General features: G+C 46.3%; 1 long non-coding RNA gene across 1 annotated transcript; it reads left to right on the top strand.

Moving 5' to 3' along the window:
* Positions 1-2,216: 2,216 nt before the first annotated feature.
* Positions 2,217-20,864, top strand: LOC140515295 (uncharacterized). The gene is made up of 3 exons (XR_011970931.1): positions 2,217-2,772; positions 16,953-17,105; positions 19,709-20,864. It is a non-coding gene; the product is annotated as an uncharacterized lncRNA (long non-coding RNA).
* The last annotated feature ends 1,145 nt before the right edge of the window (positions 20,865-22,009 follow it).

Here is a 22,009-nt window from a genome sequence, read left to right as displayed (position 1 = left end):
TGACTACTGTCAACAGACTGTCTCCTAAACTACAAACTAATGCAAGTTCGCTAATTTTAATATTTAAGAATGAACAAACCTTTCAAAGGCTATAAAATAGGAAATTATCAAAAGAGAAAAAGCAAAGATCTGAAAAAAATGTTCAAACTCTAACTTAAAAAGCAGCAATTATAAAGGACTGCCTCAACTGTATGAAACTTCTTGACATTTTGATGGATCTGTGATTTTACTCAGGGATGTCTTGCAACCTCTGTATGATTTTTGGCTGTTTTTCCATAAATCTTCTATAGAAGGTCTATCCATGAAACTCCTGTACTCAAAAATCTTTAATAGCTCCCTACTGCCAAGAGGATAAAAACTCCTCAGTGTGTTATTTAAACCTTTCCACAACCTGGTTCCCATCTACCTTTCCAGAATTTCATGTTCCCACCTTTCATACACACCAAGTTCATGCCCAGAGGCCTATTTGTCCTGCAACAAATCAACACTATTTCCTGCTTTCCATGCTTTCACTGCAGCTATCTCACACTGTGCCCCAGTCCCACCTCCACATACTGCCTCCTGCCCTTTGCCACTGAGATCCTTAAGGCTCCTTCAAAGGTCACATCAGGTGCCCTCTCCCTCAATCTCCCTGAAGTCTTTCCTCAGCACCCTAGCTGTTAGTGCTTCTTTTTTCCTACCTGATACTACCACTCTGTGTCTATTTAGCTATGTGTATATGTTATGTTTCTCCTGCTGGAAGGTAACTTCCTTGAAGACAGGGACTAGTTCCTTCTTTTTTTTCCCCCTGTCTTTGTAGCCTCAGTACAATGCCTAGCATACAATAGGCATTTAAAAAGCATTTTTTGAACTGAATTGAACTGAATTAAGGAAATAGGGAGTACATATAACTGAGGAAAGAGCACCTTGTAATTAGAATCTAAAGATGCCGATTTGATTCTAATGCTTCCAAGTCTGGGGACTCGGGTCCCTTCTAGTTCTGTCAGCCTGCGATTGCTAGAAGGCACCTGAAATTGACAGACTGAGACTCTATTAAGTACTTTGCAGCTCTCAGTATCCTGTAACTTTTAAGAGGGTGCCTGATGCTGACAATGTGAGACACCAAGTCCCTTCCAGATCTGCAGCCTGTGGCCACTAGAGCTGCTCTTCCTTAGTTACTAAGGGACTGGGAAGGGGAGGAATTAAGCCCCTGGCTAGGTGGTGAGCTGGTTTGAGCCGCTTTGGACTGCTTCAGATAGTAAAGGGAGGGCGCGCCAAGGAACATTCTAGCAAGGCTGGTCAGGGAGCAGGGGAGAGTGGCAGTTGGAAACAGGTGCTAGAGGAAGGAGGAGTTGGGGGTAGGAATAAGATAAAGGGGTAGTTGGGGTGGGGGGCGTAGTTTTGCCATTAATGGACAGCTGAGTGGACATGGGGTGGAAAGCGGTGGTGAGGAGGGCGGAGCCCCCTTACTAAGGGGTCCCAAGGGCACCTTGGTGGCCATTTTCAAAGGCATCAGGGGAGAGATTGGAGAGAGAAAAGGATTATAAAATAGAGGTGTGGGGGGAAAGTGGCTGATCTACAAAGATTGCTGGGATAACTGGGAGAGACGGAAGCTCAAAGATGTTTGATAAATGGGAGAATCAATTTCACTAAATGGAAAGAAACGAACTCCCTGGTGCCTGGACGGTCCGCAGGGTCGGCGGTCTGCCACAGCTACCACCGCTGCTTCCGCGGACCCATAAGAGAAGAACTGGGGGTGTGGACCTTTACAAGCAAGATCGTCCGAGCGGTAAGATCAGTTAACCTGAAGAGCTTGAAGGGGAAGAGAAAGGGAGAGAAAGGGGCTCATTTTACTACCATTTATTACACAAAGCCATTTTTACTAACTACGCTTATCAAAAATGTAATTATTACTTTTAGAAAAGAAAAAAGAAAGTTAGGGATCTAAATCAGATACATAAAAATTAAGTGACATTTCTAATACGATGTGAGGGTGGTTTGCCAAAGCCATTCGATGGGAGGGGGACTTTTCGGAGGCAGGAGGAGGGGGTGGTGCAGTGGCAATTCGATGGGAGGGGGGACATTGCAGAGGCGGGAACTGAGGGAGCAGAGGAAAGCAAGCCCCGCCCAAATGCGACAAAGTGGGTGGGGTTTTGTGTCTTTACTAGGGGACGGTTGGCCCTGCGCATGCCCACTTGGAAACCTAGACTTAGCCACGTCAGTTGGGTCTGGCCCGCAGTGCGGAGTTGGAGCGCCACCGGACAAGACGCTTGTAACTGTTGCTCCGTGAGTGGCGCCATTCCTGGGCCTTTAGGCCTCAGACCTCTGCAGAAAATGCACTGATAAGATCCCCTCCAAATGCTACCTGCTGATGCCCAGCGGAGGCGGAGAAGATCCATAGATGGTCCCAAAGCCGATACTCTGTAGATGGCAGGCCGATGCATTCGGATGGTGCTCGGATGGCTCTATGGCCTGCAGAGGTGGCACTAGCCTGTGGAAGCTGCAGAAACTCATGCCGGGTGCTGCGGTGGGGGCTTGAAGATATTCAACTGTGAACCGGCCGCGGCAGCGGTGAACCACCGTGTGGAAGAAGCTGTGGATGTCCCGAGGCGGTGGCGGCGGTCCACGGCCGGGGAGGCAGTGGCGGCGGTCCGCAGCAGTGGCGGCGGCGGCGGCCCTGCTCTCCCACTCCTGCTACCGTAGTTGCCATTTCATCTGCTAAAGGTGCACGCAGGAATTGCTGTGCATCGGAAAAGGACCAGAACAATCTTGGAGGCACCTGGAGACAGACAGGTTAGTGAAGGGGAAGCCATGGTCCCAGCAAGAGAGGCAGGAACGGTGGGAAGCACAGGGACCATCGCTAATGAAGCAATACGAAGGGGGAGGGAGTCAGATGGGGAGAACAAGGAAACCAAAATTGCCACCTTCTACTCCATGGGATTGCCTCTTGCTGCTCAGAGATTGTGGCGACGCTGGAGATGCAAACAGTGGGGGGAAGATTGTTTGTGAGGGCTGGAAAAACTTTCCCTTTTGAATTGCTGGAGGGCTGGGAAGGATTAAGTATTGTGGATTGCCAGAAAGGGACAGTGGAAGATCGTGGGGCTCTTGGAATGGGGGGAGGTGGTGGACTGTAAGTAGGAATGCCAGGGGAAGGGGGCCAAGGAGGATTATGAGGAGGGGGCAGAAGATTGTAGGAAGGGAGGAGGCGGCGATGACCTTGGCCGAGGTGGTGTGGTGGCTGTGGTGGGGGACGTGTGGCAACCGCAGCTTGGCAGAATTGTGAGGAGGGGTGCCTATCGGAGGTGGCAGTGGCGGTGAGGGGGGGGCGGCACACGCAGCGGCTACAGCCTGGCAGGATTGTGAGGCACAGCGCCTATCGGAGGTGGCAGTGGCGGTGAGGGGGGGGGGGGGCACACGCAGCGGCTGCAGCCTGGCAGGATTGTGAGGCACAGCGCCTATCGGAGGTGGCAGTGGCGGTGAGGGGGGGGGGGGGGCACATGCAGCGGCTGCAGCCTGGCAGGATTGTGAGGAGAGGTGCCTATCGGAGGTGGCAGTGGTGGTGGTGGTGGGGCACATGCAGCAGCTGTAGCCTGGCAGGATTGTGAGGCACAGCGCCTATGGGAGGTGGCAGTGGCGGTGAGGGGGGGGGGGGGGCACACGCAGCGGCTGCAGCCTGGCAGGATTGTGAGGAGAGGCGCCTATCGGAGGTGGCAGTGGCGGTGGGGGGGGGGCATGTGTCACGGTTTCAGACCACAGGATTATGAGGAGGGGTGCTTGAGACAGGGACCGAGGGAGGATCGAGTGGAAGGGGCAGATCACTGTGGGAGTGGGAAAGAGGCCATGGTGGCGGCAGTGGCGTTGGGGGCTGTGTAGTGGTGGCCTCCCAGTACCGGAGGCCATGGCGGAAGTGTCTGGCATTATTGTGGCAAGCGGCGCCTGCAAGGGGGCCTGAGGAAGATTGCAGGGAGGGGGTATATTTCCAGCTTAGAAAACAAAGCCCTGGGGCATTTGGGCAGCCACCAGTGAAGGAAAGTTAAGGGGGGGAGGCAGGGGATGGCAAGGCTGCCCTACCCTGATTTTTTGCCTCTTTTCTGCTATCCTAGAGCGTTCCCCCTCCTCCCCCCAATTCCCGCTAAGGCTGAGGCAGGACCTCACCCTCAAAATGGCGCTGGTTGCTGTTCCCCAGATCCTTCTGGAAAAAACATCTCCCTGGTGCCGCTAGTGGGGGCTAGGGGAGAGGGGCGGACCACTGGAATGAAATTCAAGCCCCCCTCCCCTTTGGAATGCTGGTGATGTCACCTGGGGGCCTGGCAGCCTCTGGCTCTTCCCTAAGCCTGCCCACCTGCCATTCATTGGTGCACTGAGGATCAGCTCAGCCCACCTTCCCCGCCCCTCTGAATTATTTGAATTTAATCTGCAGAGCCAGTTCTAGCCTTCTCTCTTCCCTATAACTGATCTTCTAAATACCCTCCTTTTCTAGATATTTGAGGAACAGTCAATTGCTATTCTCCCAAACATCCTTTTTCCAATATCCCTAATTTTTAACGGATGCCCTTTCTGTTGACTAAACTGCTTCCATTTCTAAATAGTTCTTCATTCTGAACAGAAAAGAGGCCCTCATTCTTATCCTCACTATTCCTCCCCATTTCTAAGTATACAACTCTAAACTGAAGGAGTGAGCATTCTTCCTATCCTCTTTCCTGAATTCATAAATAGCTATGATTCTGAACAGGAGAGCTGATTTTATCCTTTCCTTCATATCTCCCAAACATCCATCATATCTAAGTATTTTTAATTCAGAACAATAGGTGATTCCAGCCCCTTCCCCAAACCATCTCCCTTTCTATATTTCTCTGGTTTTGAATAGAAAAGCTAGTTCTAGCCCCCCCTCCCAAAAAAACAAAACTAAGTTTAAAAATATTTGATACTGACTTGAAGAATTAAAGCTCCCCACGTATACCTGCCAAACTCCTCCATTTTTAAATATCTCTGACCAGATTACCCCCACTCCTCTCCAGTTCTAAGTAACTCTGATTAATTCTCTATCTACCTTTTATATCAGCCTAATTGTGGCTCTCTCTACTGTCCCTTCATTTCTAAATATTTCTGATCTGAAACCAGTTCTACTCCCCCCCACCCCCTTCCTAATTCTCAATCCTCTCCACTTACATGTATTTCTGAGTATGAACAGATGTAATTCTAGCCCCTTTTCCTTCCCACTCTGCAAAACTCCAACATTTTAAAGTATCCCTGACCAGCATACACCTCCAATTCCCTGAAGCCCCCCTCATTTCTAAGTATCACATAACTAGCATAGTTGATTCTGTATTCCCTTTCCTTTCTTCTCAAATCCCTGCCATGTTAAAGTGATTTTGAGAACTTGTGCTGCTTCCCTATTCTCATGTCCCTCAAGCTCCTGAATTTCTAAGCATCTCTGACCAGGACAGTGCCCCTTTCCTATCCCCCAAATCCTCACCATTTCTAAGTATGGTCAGTCCTGCTAAAACATGACATATGCATTCCTAAAAATCATCTCAGTAAGCCAAAGTGAGAAATACCCACAGAGCTTATTAGGAAAATAGGCTGAGATGCCCAGCACTCTCAGATTTCATCAGCAACACAAAGTGAACACCTAATAAAATCAGTGGCACAATTTCATACATGTTAAATGGTTAAGAAACCAAAAAACCCATAAAAAGTACAGTGCTTACTGGTGATATCCACAGCCTCCACCCCACTCCCACAGGGCCGTGGCCTGGCATTCAGGTCTCTGTGGGTAACACAATGGAGCCTTGGTGGGAAGAAACTGGGGGTGGGGACATGGGCCTCTCAGCCTTGGTGGAAGAAGAGGGTACAAGCAGATGAGCCTTCCTCCTGTTGCACCAGAGGATGACAATAAATGTGATACTTTACCTTGGAAAAGTAGCTGACTCGTGGAAGTGGGTGTCTGAAGGCTGGCAGCAGCACAGCAGAGAGACAATATCTCTGTCTCTCCTTTCTTTTTTTTTCCAAAACCCCCTTCATTGATAAGTACCTCTGACTAGCATAGCTGGTTCTGCCCCCACTTCTTATCACTTTAGAACCCCTTCTATTTTTAAGTATCTCTGAATAGAACTGTCTTTTTCCTTCCTTTCTATCTCCCTAGATATATTTCTAAGTGTCTCTGACCATCACAGCTCTTTCTGCCCCTCTTACTCTCCCCAACTCTCTTATCTCAATTTCTAAGATCCTTGATCAGAACTGTCTCTGTCCGCTGTTCCTGCCCCCTCAAACGTCCTCTATTTCTAAGCATCTCTGATTAGCAGAATTCTGTTTCTCCTTTCCTCTCTCTACAAACCCATTCATTGATTAATCTCTGATTAGTACAGGTAGTTCTGCCCCCCTCCCCCTGTCTTTCCCCAAACTGCCTCAATTTTAAGTATCTCTCAATAGCAAAATTGTCTCTGCTTACCACCTTTTCCCCCAGGTTCTCTCAATTTTTAAGCTCTCTGATCAGCAAAACTGTCCCTTTCCTCTCCCTTACTCTCCCCACTCCATTCCCCTCCATTTCTAAGTATCTCTGGCTGGTAGAATTGTTTTCTGTCTCCCCTTTCTTTTCTCTCCAAACCCCCTTCCTTGATAAGTAGCTCTGACCAACACAGCTGGTTCTGGCTCTCCCCTTCCTATCTCCTCAAACTCTCTAAGTTTCTCTCAAAGCAGAACTGTCTCTTCCTTGCCTTCCTATTCCTTCAAATATTTTCCATTTTTTAAGTAACTGAACAACAAAACTGTCTCTAACTTCCCTTGACATCCCTGCAAGCCCCCTCTACTTCTAAATAACTCTGACAAGCAGAACTCTCTTGCCCCTCCTTTACTCCACCCCATTCTCCTCCATTTCTAAGGATCTCTCACCAGCAAAATTGTCTCTGTCTCCCCTTTTCTCTCCATACCTCCTTCATTGATAAATATCTCTGACCAGCACAGCTGGTTCTGGGTCTCCCTCCTTTTCCCTCCAAACCTCTATTTCTGAGTATCTCTGGACAGTAGAGCTGTCTTTATCCTGTGTTTCCCCGCCCAGATACATTTCTAAGTATCTCAGACTAGCACAGCTGATTCCAACCCCCAAACTCTTGTTTTCTATGTTTTCTTTGCCCTCTCTTTATATCCCTCTAAGTATCTCTGACCAGCATAATTGTCTCTGTTCCTCCCCTTTCTTTCTCTCCCCAAAACCCTTTCATTTGAGTTTCTCTGAACAGCAGAACTGTCTTTATCCTCCCTTTTTATGTCCCCTAAGTCTCTGACCAACAGATGGTTCTGCACCCCTCCCCAACTCTAGCACTTCAAACCTGCTCAAACCTCCTCTAATTTCTAAGTGTCTTTGAACAGCAGAGCTGTTTTATCCTCCTTTTCTACCCTCTCAAGATACATTTATATTGAAGTGCCTCTGACCAGAATCATTGTCTTTCCCCACTTCTCTCTCCCCCAACCCCCTTCATTTATGACTTTCTCTGAACAGTAGGGTTGTCTCTACTTTCCCTTTCTATCCCCCCAAGTCCCCTCCATTTCTAAGTATCTCTGGCCAGCACAGCTGGCTCTGGCCTCCCTTTTATCCCCCCACACTCAGTTTCTTAAATTCTTTGCACAGCAGAGCTGTCTACCCTGCCATCCTGTTTCCTCAAACCCCTTCCATTTCTAAGTGACTCTGTGTAGCAGAGGTGGTGCTATTGCCCCCCCCCCCCATTCTCATGCCTCCCAAGCTTTCTCCATTTCTAAGTATCTCTGACCAGAATTATCTGCACCCCCACTTCTTACTCCCCCAGACCTTCTGAACAGCACAGCTGCTTCTGGCCCCCTTCCAGTCCCCTCAAATTCCCTTCATTTCTGAGTGCCTCTGAGTTGTCTCTGCTTCTCCCACACACACACCTGAAACCCTTTTTGTTGATAACCATCTCTGACTTGGTCAGTTGGTTCTGCCCTCATTTCCTATCTTCCCAATCACCCTTCATCTCTAAATATCCCTGACTAGCAAAGCTGTCTCTGCTGCTTCTTAGCAGTACCCCCTCTCCGTTCCTAAGTAGCTCTGATCAGCACAGCTTGTTCTAGCCCCTGCCTCATATCCCCTTACACCCCCTTCATTTCTAAATACCTCAGAACAGCAGAGCCATCTCTCCCCTCCCTTTCTTCCAAGGCCCCTTCATTTTTAAGTATCTCTGATCAATAGAATAGTCTTTATTGCCCTCTCCCCCAAAGCCCTCTCCATTTCTAAATATCTCTGAACATTACAGCTGGTTCTAGATGCCCCCCACCCCCTTCCTTTCTCCTCAAACCCTGTCCATTTCTAAGTATCTCTGACCAGAAGAACTCAGTCCCATCCTCCTTTCCTTTCCCCTGAAACACCTTTTATTTATAAGCTGGTTCTAGGACTCCCTTCCCATCCACACAAACCCCTCCATTTCTAAGTATCTCTGACCAGCAGAATTATCTCTGCCTTTTGCCGCTTCTTACCCCCCCCCCCATCTCCATTTCTAAGAATCTCTGACCAGTATAATTATATCTACTCTGCCTTTCTCTCCTCCTATACCCCATACATATCTAAGGATCTCTGAATTGTACAGCTGGTTCTGGGTCCCCATTCCTCTCTCCTCCCCCATCAATTTCTGATTATGTCTGACCAGCAGAATTGTCAGTCTATTCCCCCTACATCCTGTCCTCCCAGTCCCCCTTCATTTATAAGTACCTCTAACTAGCATAGCTGGTTCTGGGCCTCCCTTACTATTAAGGCAAACTCCCTCCATTTCTAAGTATCTCTGACCACCAGAATTGTCTTTATATCTCCCCCTCCCCACTTTCTCTCCCTGACATCCCTCCATTTCTAAGTATCTCTGACCACTAGAATTGTCTCTGCTCCCCCCTTACTATTTCCTCAAACACTCTCAATTTCTAAGTGTCTCTGACTAGCAGAATTTTCTCTGTTGCCTCTCTTTCCAAGTATCTCTGACCACTAGAATTGTCTCCATCTTCCACCATCCCTCACTTCCTCTCCCTGAAACCCCTCCATTTCTAAGTATCTGTGATCAGCACAGGTGGTTCTGGGTACCTCTTCCCTTCCCCTCAAACATCTTGATTATAAAGTATCTCTGACTAGCAGAGTTCTCACTGGCCCCCTTCCTGTTCCCCCCCCCCCCCCCCAAGCCCTCTGCATTTCCAAGCATCTCTGACCAGGACAGTTGGCTCAGTGCCCCTTTCCTATCCCCCAAATCCTCACCATTTCTAAGTATGGTCAGTCCTGCTAAAACATGACATATGCATTCCTAAAAATCATCTCAGTAAGCCAAAGTGAGAAATACCCACAGAGCTTATTAGGAAAATAGGCTGAGATGCCCAGCACTCTCAGATTTCATCAGCAACACAAAGTGAACACCTAATAAAATCAGTGGCACAATTTCATACATGTTAAATGGTTAAGAAACCAAAAAACCCATAAAAAGTACAGTGCTTACTGGTGATATCCACAGCCTCCACCCCACTCCCACAGGGCCGTGGCCTGGCATTCAGGTCTCTGTGGGTAACACAATGGAGCCTTGGTGGGAAGAAACTGGGGGTGGGGACATGGGCCTCTCAGCCTTGGTGGAAGAAGAGGGTACAAGCAGATGAGCCTTCCTCCTGTTGCACCAGAGGATGACAATAAATGTGATACTTTACCTTGGAAAAGTAGCTGACTCGTGGAAGTGGGTGTCTGAAGGCTGGCAGCAGCAGGCCAGTAAGTTGCTGGGAAAGTGCTTCAGTATTCTGTGTTGCCACTGTTTCTCAAGGATGAAATTGTAGATTAGCAAAGGAAAGTTGTGCTGTGGCTAAATTTTCCCGAATATGACAATTGTGTTTGAACAGATGGATGTTTTCAAAACTGGCGTTATAGTAGAATTGCTGGTATCTCTGACCAGCAGACTGGGTACTATCCACACCCCTGCTTTTTATTCCCCTTACCCCCCTCTCCCTTTCTAAGTATTTCTGACCAGCAGAGCTGGTTCTGGACTATTCTCCCACCTCAGCCTCTAAGCCTCCTCTATTTCCAATTCTCTCTGACAAGGCAGAGATTTCTACCCCACTTCCTATTATTCCAAACCCCTTCCAATTACATGATATAAGATTAGATAAAGCATTTATTAAGTGCCAGGCACTGATTTTAAGAATCTCCTTAGATCTACTGATTCCAGCCCTCCTCCTATCCCCCAAACACCTTACAGTCCTAATATCTTTGTGACTAAGGGACCTGGTACAAACCCCCACCTAGTGCTACCCTAAGTTCCTCTGTTTCTGAGTATCTCTGACCAGCAGAATTATTCCTGCTTCCCCTTTCTATTGCCCTAAATCCTCTCCATTTCTATGTATCTTTGACCAGCACAGGTAATTCTGTGGTACCCCTCCCCTCATCTTCCCATCTTTTTTATCCCCTCAAAAGTCTTCCATTTCTAAGGTCTGTCTTGGAGAATTGTCTCTTTCCCCTTCATCCTCTCCCCCACAAAGCTTCCTCCATTTCTAAGTGTCTCTGATCAGCACAGCTGGTTCAGCCCCCTTTACTCTCTCCCTGAACTCTCTCAATTTCTAAGATCTCTGGCCAGAATTGTCTCTGTCCCCCCTTCCTATCTCCTTAAATGCCCTCTCTATTTCTAAATATCTCTGACCAGCACAGCAGAGAGACAATATCTCTGTCTCTCCTTTCTTTTTTTTTCCAAAACCCCCTTCATTGATAAGTACCTCTGACTAGCACAGCTGGTTCTGGGCCCCCTCCCTATTCTTTCAAACTCCTTCCCTTTTTAAGTATCTCTGACAAGCACAGGTGGTTCTTCCCCACTTAACCTTCTCCCCCAACTCTCAATTTCTAAGATCTCTGACCAGAATTTTCTCTGTACCCTCCTCTCCCTATCCCTCCAGACGCCCTCCATTTTTAAGTATCTCTGACCATCACAATTGTCTGTCACCCCTTTCCTCTCTACAAATTATTAATAAATATCTCTGACCAGGACAGCTGGTTCTGGACACACACACACACACACACACACACACACACACACACACGCGCGCGCGCATACATCCCACCAAACTCTCAATTTCTAAGTATCAGCAGCAGAGCTGTCTCTGCCCCCCATCTTTTCCCCCAAGTTCTCTCAATTTTTAAGCTCTCTGACCAATAGAACTGTCTCTTTCCTCTCCCTTCCTCTCTCCCTCCCATTCCCCTCCATTTCTAAGCATCTCTGATCAACAGAATTGCCTCTGTCTCCCCTTTTCTTTTCTCTCCAAACACCCTTCATTGAGAAGTAGCTGACTAGCAAGCTGGTTTTGGCCTCACCATTTCCTGTCACTTCAAACCCCTTTCTATTTCTAAGTATCTCTCATTAGCAGAACTGTCTTTGTCTTTATATCCCTCTAAGATATGTATCGAAGTGGCTCTGACCAACACAACTCTTTCTCCCCCCATCTTAGTCTATCTCCAAACTCTCAATTTCTAAGATCTCTGACCAGAATTGTCTGTCCCCCATTCCTACCCCATCAAATGCCCTCCATTTTTACTTATCTCTGACCAGTATAGATGGTTCTGTCCCCCTCTCCCCCCCCCACCTTTTCACCCAAGCTGCCTGTTTCCAAGTATCTCTCAATAGCAGAGCTGTCTCTGCCCCATCCCCCAGTTTCTCCCCAGTCTTTAAGATCTCTGACCAGGAGAATTATCTGTTTCCCCTTTCCTCTCTCTCTCTCTCTCTCTCTCTCTCTCTCTCTCTCTCACTCTTCCCATAAGTCCACTTCATTGATAAATATTTCTGACCAGCACAGCTAGTCCTGGCCCCTTGCCCCATCTATCCCTCCAAACCCACCTCTGTTCCTCAGTATCTGACTAGCAGAACTCTTTCTGCCTTCCTTCTGATCCTCCAAACCTTCTCACTTTTTAAGTAACTCTGATTAGTATAGCTGGTTCTAGACCCCCCTCCCCCCATTTCCTCTAATCTCCATTTCTAAGTATCTCTGACTAGCAGAGCAGAGAGCTGGTCTTTGATGTTACCACCACCCCTTCCCTTCTCCCCAAATCCTTTTTATTGATAAATATCTCTGACCTGGTCATCTGGTTCTGGCTCCCCCTTTCTGTTCCCTCAAACCCCCTTGATTTCTAAATGAGAACTGGTGCTTCCCTCATCCAGGCCCATGTTCCCCAAACCCCCTCAATTTCTAAGTACCTCTGACCAGAAAAATTGTGTACCCCTACTTCATATTTTCCCCATATCCTCTCAATTTCTAAGTATCTCTGACCAACAAAGCTGGTTCTGGCCCTCCCTTCCAATCCCCTCAACCCCTCTCCCTTTCTAAGTATCTCTGATCACAGAATTTTCTGTCCTCCTTTTTCTCCCCCCAAATCCCTCCATTTTTCTAAGTTTTGCTGACCACCACAGGTGGTTCTGGGCACCATTTCCTTTCCCCTCAAATCATCTCTATTTTAAAGTACCTCTGACTAGCAGAAATTCTACTGGCCCCCTTCTATCCTCTCAAGTCTCTTTCATTTCTAAGTACCCCTGGACAGCATAACTGGTTCTGCCCTCCCCTTGCTAACACCGCCCTCCCCCAACCAGCCCTCCCCCAACCACGTTACTTTTAAGTATTTCTGACCTGCAGGATTGTCTCAGCCACCTCACTGATCAGCACAGCTGGTTCTTGTCCTGCCTCCTCTTCCCTTAAAGCCCCATTCATTTCTAAGTATCCCTGAGCAGCAGACCTGTCTCCTCCCTTTCTATCTCCCCCACAAGCCCCTTTCATTTCTAAGTATCTCTGACCAGCAGAGCAGTCTCTACCCTTCCCTTAAATCCTTCTAACCCATATCCATTTCTAAGCATCTCATACTAAAGAGAGCTGGTTGTGATCCCTTTCCCATCCCCCCAAACCTATTCACTTTTTAAGTATCTCTGATCAGCTGCTTTTAGCCAGCCCCCTTCCTATTTCCTCAAACTCTCAATGTATAAGTAATCTCTGAACAGCAGATCTGGTTCTACTTCACTTGCCAGGACCCTAAACCCCTCCCTTTTCTCTAAAGTAGATAAAGTATTTATTGTAACAGGAACTGATTTTTAAGGATCTTTGATCCTGCTTAGATTTGTTGATTTTAGCTGCCCCTCTTTCCCCACAAACACCTTACATTTCTAATGTCTCTATGACTAGAATATCTGGTGCCAGCCCCTCCTCATTCCTCCAAGTCACCTCTATTTTTAAGTATGTTTGACCAACAAAGCTATTTCTGCTCCTCCATCTCCCCAGACCTGCTACATTTCTTAGTATCATTGATCCCAATTTGATGATCTTGATTATAGTTTTCCTTCCAGTCTCCCCCAAATCTTCCCCATTTCCAAGTAACTTTCTCTGATCTAGACCAGAAGAGATTCATCATTCAAAGGAGACATCCTCCTTTTACTTCTCAAACTCTCCTTCCATTCTGATTCTCAAGAGAATTTCCAACCCTATTTATCTATCTTCCCCAAGTCTTGTTCATTTCTGATTCTGGTGTGAAGACCCAATTATAGTACCCTTTCCTATCCTCCCAAACCCACTCTATAAATATCTGACTAAAAAGGGAGGTTCTGGCCTCTGATTGCATTCCCCTCCCTCCCCAGTCTCCTTCCAGTTCTCAATATCTCTTTCAATTAGAAGAACTGATAATATGCCTGCTATGTATCCTCCCCCATTCATATCTAATTATCTCTGCCTGTTACCTGCACAGGTAGCTAGTGGTCCCTCCTTCCAACCACCCCAAATTCCCTCCGTTTCTAAATCTCTCATCCTGACATTTAACATGCTTACAGGCCCACCTTACCACCCCTACCAAAATCCTTTCATTTCTATGGATCTCTGATCAGAAGCAGAAGAGCCATTCCCCTTTAGCCTTCCAAACCTTATTTCTAAGTATCTTTAACTGATCAGAACTGAATCTATTCCATTTCCTATCCCCCTAAACCCTTGCATTTTTAAATATCTGTGTGAACAGAGCTTAATGTAGTGTCCCCTCTTCCTCTCTAATAGGCCCTCTCCATTTCAAAGGAACTATCATTCTGAACAGAAAAGCTATTTCTGTTGCCCAAGCCCCAACATTTATAAATATCACTGGTTTTGAAGAGATTTGATTCTAGACAACCTGATTATAGCTTCCTGCTTTCCCATCTCCCAAAGTCCCTCGATTTCTAAATATCTCTTGAATCACAAGAGCTAATTCTGCCCTACTTCATAACTCCCAAACTCTCTCATTTATAGGAATTTCTTATCTTGATCAGATCAGCTAACTCTACTTTCTCTTACTTATCCTCCCAAACCCCTAAATTAGTATCTGTGACCATAAGAGCTCATTGAAGGCTCCATTTCTATCCCCTCAAACCTCTCCATTTCTAAACATCTCTTGCTGAAGAGATGAGCTATGCACACCGCCCCCCCCCCCCAACCTACTCCATCTAAATATCTCAGGATCTAAACAGAAGGGACTCTAATCCACTTTTCAATTGCCCCAATCCTCCTCTGCTTTAAATATCTGATTTTAACCTGAAGAGCTGATTAGGACTCCCTTTCCCATCTCCCCAAACTCTTTTCATTTATAAATGTCTCTGAGATAAGATGGTTCTAGCCCTCTTCTGTTCCTCTAAACCCACCCCATCTCACAGTATCTGAATCTGACTTGAAGACAAGATTAAAGTCCCTTTTCTATCCCCCCACACCTCCTATCCTTAGAAATATCTTTTAATTCTAAGTAAAAGATCCAAGAAAATTCCTGCAATCATATCCTCTCAAATCCTCTTCATTTCTTGGCATCTTTGATCTTGTGATGAGCTAAATCTACCCCATTCCCCCCAACCCAGTCTGCCCATTTTTAAATGTTTAATCCAGAGCTCATTCTAACCCTCCTAACTAGTCTTCCATATAGGTTCCATTTTTCTGCTATGAATTCTTGTTCTGTGCCCCCACCCCCCCAAGCCTCCCCGTCATCCTACTAATGGCCCCTGCAGTTCTAAATAACTCTAATTTGTGGCTTAAAGAGTTGATTGTTGTCCTCCTTCCCATCCCCAGAAACCTCCATTTAAAAATATTTTAAACTCTTTGATTCAGAACAGAAGATGTGATTCTCTTAGGCCTGTTATCTTACTCTATCTTATAACTACAGTTATCCCTTCCTCATTGCAGGGGTTAGGGCCACAGGGGCCATGTGACCTGGGAAATCCACATATAGTTTTTTGGCCTTCCCTTTATTTGAAATTTTTTCTGTTTTCTTTTATGGGGTGTTTACAGTACCTTCCTGTAAAATTTGAGTTAAGTATTTGGTCATAGGCTCAGTGTCATCTGCGGCTTCCACAAAACTTCCAAAAAATTCCCATGTAATTTCTTTTGCTGACCTGTGATATATCAAAACCATCATTGGGAAAGTTGTGATGTGGGAGGGATGACTGTATTCGTAATTCTGACTTGACGCCCTGATTAAAGGCCACCTTCCCATCTTCTCAAATCTACTATATTGCCTAATATCTTTAACTTTAAATCCAAGAGCCTGATTCTACCCTCACCTTCCTATGCCCTCACACCCTCTATTTTTAGGAATCTTTGATCCTGCCCAGATCAACTGATTTCTGCCCCCTCTTACTTAGCCCCCCAAAGCCTATTTCTAAGCATTTGTGGCCAAAAGTACTTATTCTAGTCCTGCTTCTAATCACCCCATGTCCCTCCATTTCTAAATGTTTCTGATCCTTTCAGAATAGCTGAATTTACCTCCCTCCATCACCTCAAACTCCTTCCATTTTTAAGTATCCGATCTGGATTAGAAGAACTAAATCTATCCCCTCCTTTATTCCCTACCCTCATTCTCTAGTTCTGAAAAGAAGAGTTGAATTCTAGCTCTCCTATCTATCCTTCAAACCTGCTCCATTTCTATGTGTTTCTGATCATGACTTGAAGACCTAATTAAAGCTCCTCTTCCTATCCCCAAACTCCCTTTTTCTAAATAACTGATTCTACCCCCTTGCTATGCCCCTAAACCTTTTTCATTTATATTCTCTGATCTTATCAGCTGATTTTACACACTTCCCTTACTTAGTCCTTCAAATCTCCCTTCATTTCTGAACATTTCTGTGACCATAATAGCTATTTCTAACCCTCCTCCACAACCCTCTTAATTTCTAAAAACCTTGGATTTTAAGCAAAGGAGCTGCTTCTAGCTGCCCTTCCTATCCCCCAAAGCCCCTCCATTTCTAGGTATCTCTGACCTGAAGAACTCATTCTACTTCCTCCTTCCTATCTCCTCCAGACCCCCTTCACTTCTAAAGGGCCCTGATTTTGAAGAGAAGTGCTGATAATAGTGCCCTATGCCTTTCCCAGCCCCCCAATTCTTCTATTTCAGTATGTCTGACTCTTAAGAGGCAAATTGTTGTTCTTGTTTCCCCTTCATTCTCGAAGAGGACCGATGACATCTTGAGGGTGATGTCTCGACTCTCTCATGAACTAGATTTAAGTAAGGTAAAGCTGTGCAAAGGAGGCAGCCTTACTTTCTCCTCCAGAGTCATCAAAGTCCAGTGGCAAAGTATTAAAGGGGGATGGTTGTGGGGGAGGGGGAAGAGAAAGGACTGGTAGTTAGCCTGAGGTAATTTTTTTCATTAAGTTACCTAACATTTAGGGCAGTTATTCCCTTACCTGGTAAAGTGACCAAGGACATTTCAGAAATATAGCCTCCTTCCAAATCCACCTTCCTGAAATTTCCGGAAGTACAGCTATTAGTGTAGGAGACAGTTTAGAATCACCGTTCAATCTCTGACCTAGGCACTGGATTGGGGTGAAGGGGAGGAGAATGTACAGGACTGATGACTAGAATCTACACAGAGCTCCTGATTTAAAGTGTGTCTCACAAGTTATTTTCAATGTATCTAAGAGAAAGAGTTGAATATGACCTTCACAAAGATCCTAATTGTATTGCATTCTTTGAATATCCCCAGGTAAACCCTTAGCATTCTGGGTGAAACTCCATTGGAGGCCTTTCAGGAGGACATGGATAAAGAGTCATATAAGATGGGAAGGGAACTTTCCTCTTGGAGAGAAACATGAATGACAACTCCCCAGAGACACTGAGGAACTGAGGCGCTTGAAAGGTAGGTCCAAAGGTGACCACTGGAGCTTATGCTTTTTCACACAAAAAAAAGAGGACACAAAAAAAACCCAACCAACCCACGTATTAATTCTCTGCCAAGGTCTAAGGCCCTGTCCAACCACTGCCATATTGCCAGTTAGTGGGGAAAATACTGGCCTTGGGTTGCAGGAAACAAGATTTGAATATGTAAAAAATGATGACCATGTCATCCCTACCATTTCTTGGAAATTATGAAATAGGATGGAAAAAATGAAATATCAGATCCTTGTTACAACTAAGGCTTTTTTGTAGATGACTTTTCCTTTTAAAGTCAAATGGGTAAAATACTCCACCATGTACATGTATGTAGCAAGATGGAGGGGAAAGAAATGAGTGAGACCCTGGAATCTACCAACCATTAAGCACTAACAGAGCAACTCTGCAAAGCAGCTGCAGGCTCCAGATCATACCACATTTGGACCACATGAAGATTCATCTCAGCCTCTACCTGGCCTCAAATGTGTTCCAAATATTACATTTTCTGGCTGCAATTCCAAAAAGGTTCTCTTGGCATCTGAACCTGAGCTCTAGAGCTCACCTAGAGTCCAACCCTCTCATTTTAGGAAAGAAATGGAGTTCCAGGGAGGCTGTGACTGGTCCAAGGCTATACAAGTATAAGCATCAGAGATGTAATTTGAATCCAGAGCCAGTGAAGTGTTCTTTTCTCAGCACCAGAAAAACACATGAATTTGCTATGTGGCACAGTGAAGAGAGGCTTGGACTTGGAGTAAGGAAAACCTGAATTCCCTTCCTGCCTCAGACACTTAGCTGTGTGACTGTGGGCAAGTCACTTACCCTGTCTGAGCCTCAGTTTCCTTTTCTGTAATGTGAGAATAATAATGGCATTTAATTTTCACATAGGGATCAAATGAGCTAACGTGAAGTACTTTGGAAACCTTGACACTGTATAAATATCAAGGAAAGTGTTTTGTCTAGATTCAAATGCTTAGTCCACATTTTGCACTTGATGCCTGAGAATTCCAAATGTTCTATTTTGAAGGTGCTAGGTGGTGAAACAGAGTATTGGATCTACAGGCAGAAAGACCTGGAAGTCTAGATGGGTCACTTAAACTTGACCTTCCTCAGTTTCCTCATCACATGGGAATAAATAGCATCTGTCTCCTAGGGTTATGACAATATTTGGAAAGTGCTTTGCAAACCTTAAAAGCACTAATGAAATGGAAACTAGTTGTTATCATTAATATTATTATGATCAAGAATTCTAATTTTTTTTCAGTAGACATGGTATTCCAAATTTTAAATTTGTTGTCTGGTTTTCCAAATTTTATGATTTTAGGTATCAAGTGAATTGTTTTTCTTTAATGTCACATACTGTCTAAAATAAAAGATAAATTCTCCTTTGAGTGGCAAGGTGAATATGCCACTTGGTATCCGGAATTTACAACTTTTCTTTGTCTATAATGTTAAATTCCTTCTTGGCATCTTAAATTAGAAACCAATTACTTTTGCCTGTAGGTAGGGCTGTGTTGAGGCTCAGATGGGATCATGGAGCCTTAAAGGGCTATCTAAATGCCACTTAATAATAATAGTAATTCTTATTCTTAGCCCACAGTCAGTTGCAAGCCTTTTGGTTTTGATGGTGATGACTTCATTCCCCAAGCCTTGTATGGCACTCCTGCTGACCTCAGGCAACGTAATCTGCATTAATAACATTTCAGTCTAGACAGTCAATAACAATAAATCAAGTCCTGATCTGCAACACTTGTTGGTATCTGAGGTATAAGTGATCAAAATGAAAATATAACAAACTGTAGGTAAAAATAGACCACTATAGAGTCAAGTGATCCATTTTCTGCTCGGCATGTGGAATCTTACATTTTTCAATTGTTTCAGGGAGTTTTGACATTTTCTTCTTTGAAATATTATAATGTCCACATGGTTAGTGGAAACTCATTTTTCCCTGATTCTCATCTGGTATTAATAAGTGTTTTGATCGGTATCTTGGGCCTTGACATTTTTCATCTGGCCACTGGAATCGTAAATTTGCCTTGGGGTCTGTGATTTGCAAATGTTTTGTTTGGCTTCTGGGACCCTGAATTTGCTTCTTTGTATCATAATTACAAATGTTTTTATGAGTGTCTGAATTGCACATTTTTTTTTTGTTTGGTGCCAAGGAATTACACTTAAAGGAACAGAACAGGTATCTAGAGCCTTTCCCACATTTTCTACTAGGCAAGTGAAAATTTAAAATTCCTTAATATTTGCTTTGGTTTAAAACATTTCCTTTATATGTAAATATAAATACTCCACTGTGTCTTGGGAGGAATGGTATTCCAAGGGGCAACTACAAATCCAAATATTGTACTTTGCGTTGGGATCATCAAAGTATTCCCATTGGGGTTGGGCTATATATTTTACTTGGCTTGAAGAGAGATAAAAAATAATTTTATTTGGTATCTACAAAAGCAAATGTTCCACTTGGAGCACATAAAGACAAGTGTTCCACTTGGTGTCACAGTAATACAGTTTACCATTTGGGTTATGCTATGAGATTATTCCTCTGGATTTCCAGAGAGGTAAATGTTTCATGTGATTCTTGGCTAGGTAAATACTGCACAAGAAGTGTGGCAAGATGAGCCATCCCTTTGATATCTAAAAGTTGGAGGCTTTGGACATGGAGACTCAAGTAATGCCATTGCCAGGAAATGCAAATTGTTCTTTTCGTACCTGCCTTCCACTTAGTTTCAGAAAACATGCTTTCCAAAGGAATCCAAGGGACCCAAGTCTTCCAACAGCATACAAGGGACCTGAACCTCCCACCAAGAGCTGGGGACCAAGCCTGAATCCTTCCACTGGAAGCCAAAGGACTTCCCACTGGGAACGAGGACCCAAACTTCCAGTCAGTTGCCAGGAACCAAGCCTCAAGCTCGCTCTAGGAGCCAGGCTAGGACTCAAGCCACAAGATTTCCCCTGAGAACCAAAGGGATCCACTCCTACCACCAGGAGTCAGGATCCAAGACCCAGACCCTTTACTTGGAGCCAGGACCCAAGGACACAGGATCCAGGACCCAGACTTTCTACTAGGACCCAGAATCCAAGCCTTGAACAAGGACCCAGAGCTTTCACCAAGAGCCAGGAATCCAGGAGCCAGGCCTTGAAACAAGACCCAGGCCTTTCAGGATCCAAGACCCAGGCTTTCTACCAGGATCCAGACCTTGAACCAGTACCTCTAGGAGGCAGGCCTTCCACTAGGACCCAGGCCTTGAAACAGAACCCAGGCCTTCCACCAGGAGCAAGGACCCAGGATCCAGGACCTAGCACCCAGCACCCAGACCTTCCACCAAGAGCCAGGCCTTAGACCAGGACCTAGGAGCCAGGCCTTCCACCAGGACCCAGGACTCAGGCCTTCCACCAGGAGCCAGCACCCACCACCCAGGCCTTCCACCAGAAGCCAGGTCCAAAGACCCAGGAGCCAGGCCTTCTAACAAGAGCCTAAACCCAGGACCAAGGACCCAGACCTTCTAACCAGGAACCAGGAACCAGGACCCAGGACCAAGGACATAGGACACAGGCCTTCTACTAGGACCCAGGATCAAGGACCCAGGACACAGGCCTTCTAACCAGAAGCCTAGACCCTGGGACCCAGTCATTCCACCAAGAGGCAGGACCCAGACCCCAGGACCCAGGCCTTCCACCAAAAGCCAGAACTCAGACCCAGTCCTTCCACCAAGAGGCAGGACCCAAGACCAAGGACCCAGCACCCAGGCCTTCCACCAAGAGGCAGACCCAGGACCCAGGCCTTGAATCAGGACTCAGGACCCAAGCCTCAGGCCTTCTACCAGAAGCTACCAGTTGGGAGCCAGGCCTTCTAACCAGGACCCAAGATCCAGGCATTCCACCAGGATCCAGGACTCAGGATCCATGCCTTCCACCAGGAACCAGGACCTGGCCCTCAGGTCTTCTACCAGGACCCAGGACCCAAGAGCCCGGACTCAGGCCTTCCACCAGGATCAAGGACCCAGGACCCAAGAACCAGGACCCAGTCCTTCCACCAGGAGCCAGGACTGAGGACTGAGGACTCTGGCCTTCCATCAGGAGCCAGGCCTTCCACCAGGACCCAGGCCTTCTACCAGGAGCCAGGTCCAAAGATCCAGGATCTTGGCCTTCTACCAGGACCCAGGCATTTTATCAGGACCAAGGACCCAGGACTCAGGCCTCCTATCAGGACCCAAGCTTCAGGCCTTCCACTAGGATCCAGGAATCAGGATCCATAACCCAGGTGTTCTACCAGAACCTAGGACACCAGACCCAGTCCTTCTACCAAGAAGCAGGACCAGGACCCAGAACCCAAGACCAAGGATCCAGGAGGCAGGCTTTCCACCAAGAGGTAGGACCTAGGACTCAGGACCCAGGCCTTCTTCCAGGACCTAGGCCTTCCACTAAGAGCCAGAACCCAGGACTGAGGCCTTCCAACAGGACCCAGGACCCAGGATCCAGGACCCAGACCTTCCATCAAGATGCAGGACCAAGGACCCAGGACTCAGGACACAGGCCCCAAGCCTCACCTCAGGCCTTCTATCAAGAGCCATCACCTGGGAGCCAGGACTTAAACCAGGACCCAGGCCTTCCACTAGGACCCAGACCTTTCACCAAGAGCCAGAATCCAGGATGACTTCCACTAGGATCCAGGACCAAGGACCCAGGAGCCAGGCCTTTTACTAGGACCCAGGACCCAGGTCTTCTACCAGGACCCAAGCTTCAGGCCTTCCACCAGGATGTAGGCCTTCTACCAGGACCCAGATCTTTGAGCAAGAGTCAGAACCCAGGACCAAGGCCTTCTACCAGGAGCCAGAACTCAGCCCTTCTACCAGGAGCCAGGACTCAGGCCTTTCACCAGGAGCCAGG

This window comes from Notamacropus eugenii, chromosome X, assembly GCF_028372415.1.
Source record: "Notamacropus eugenii isolate mMacEug1 chromosome X, mMacEug1.pri_v2, whole genome shotgun sequence".
Taxonomy (NCBI): domain Eukaryota; kingdom Metazoa; phylum Chordata; class Mammalia; order Diprotodontia; family Macropodidae; genus Notamacropus; species Notamacropus eugenii.
This window is presented reverse-complemented; position numbering and strand designations above follow the sequence as displayed.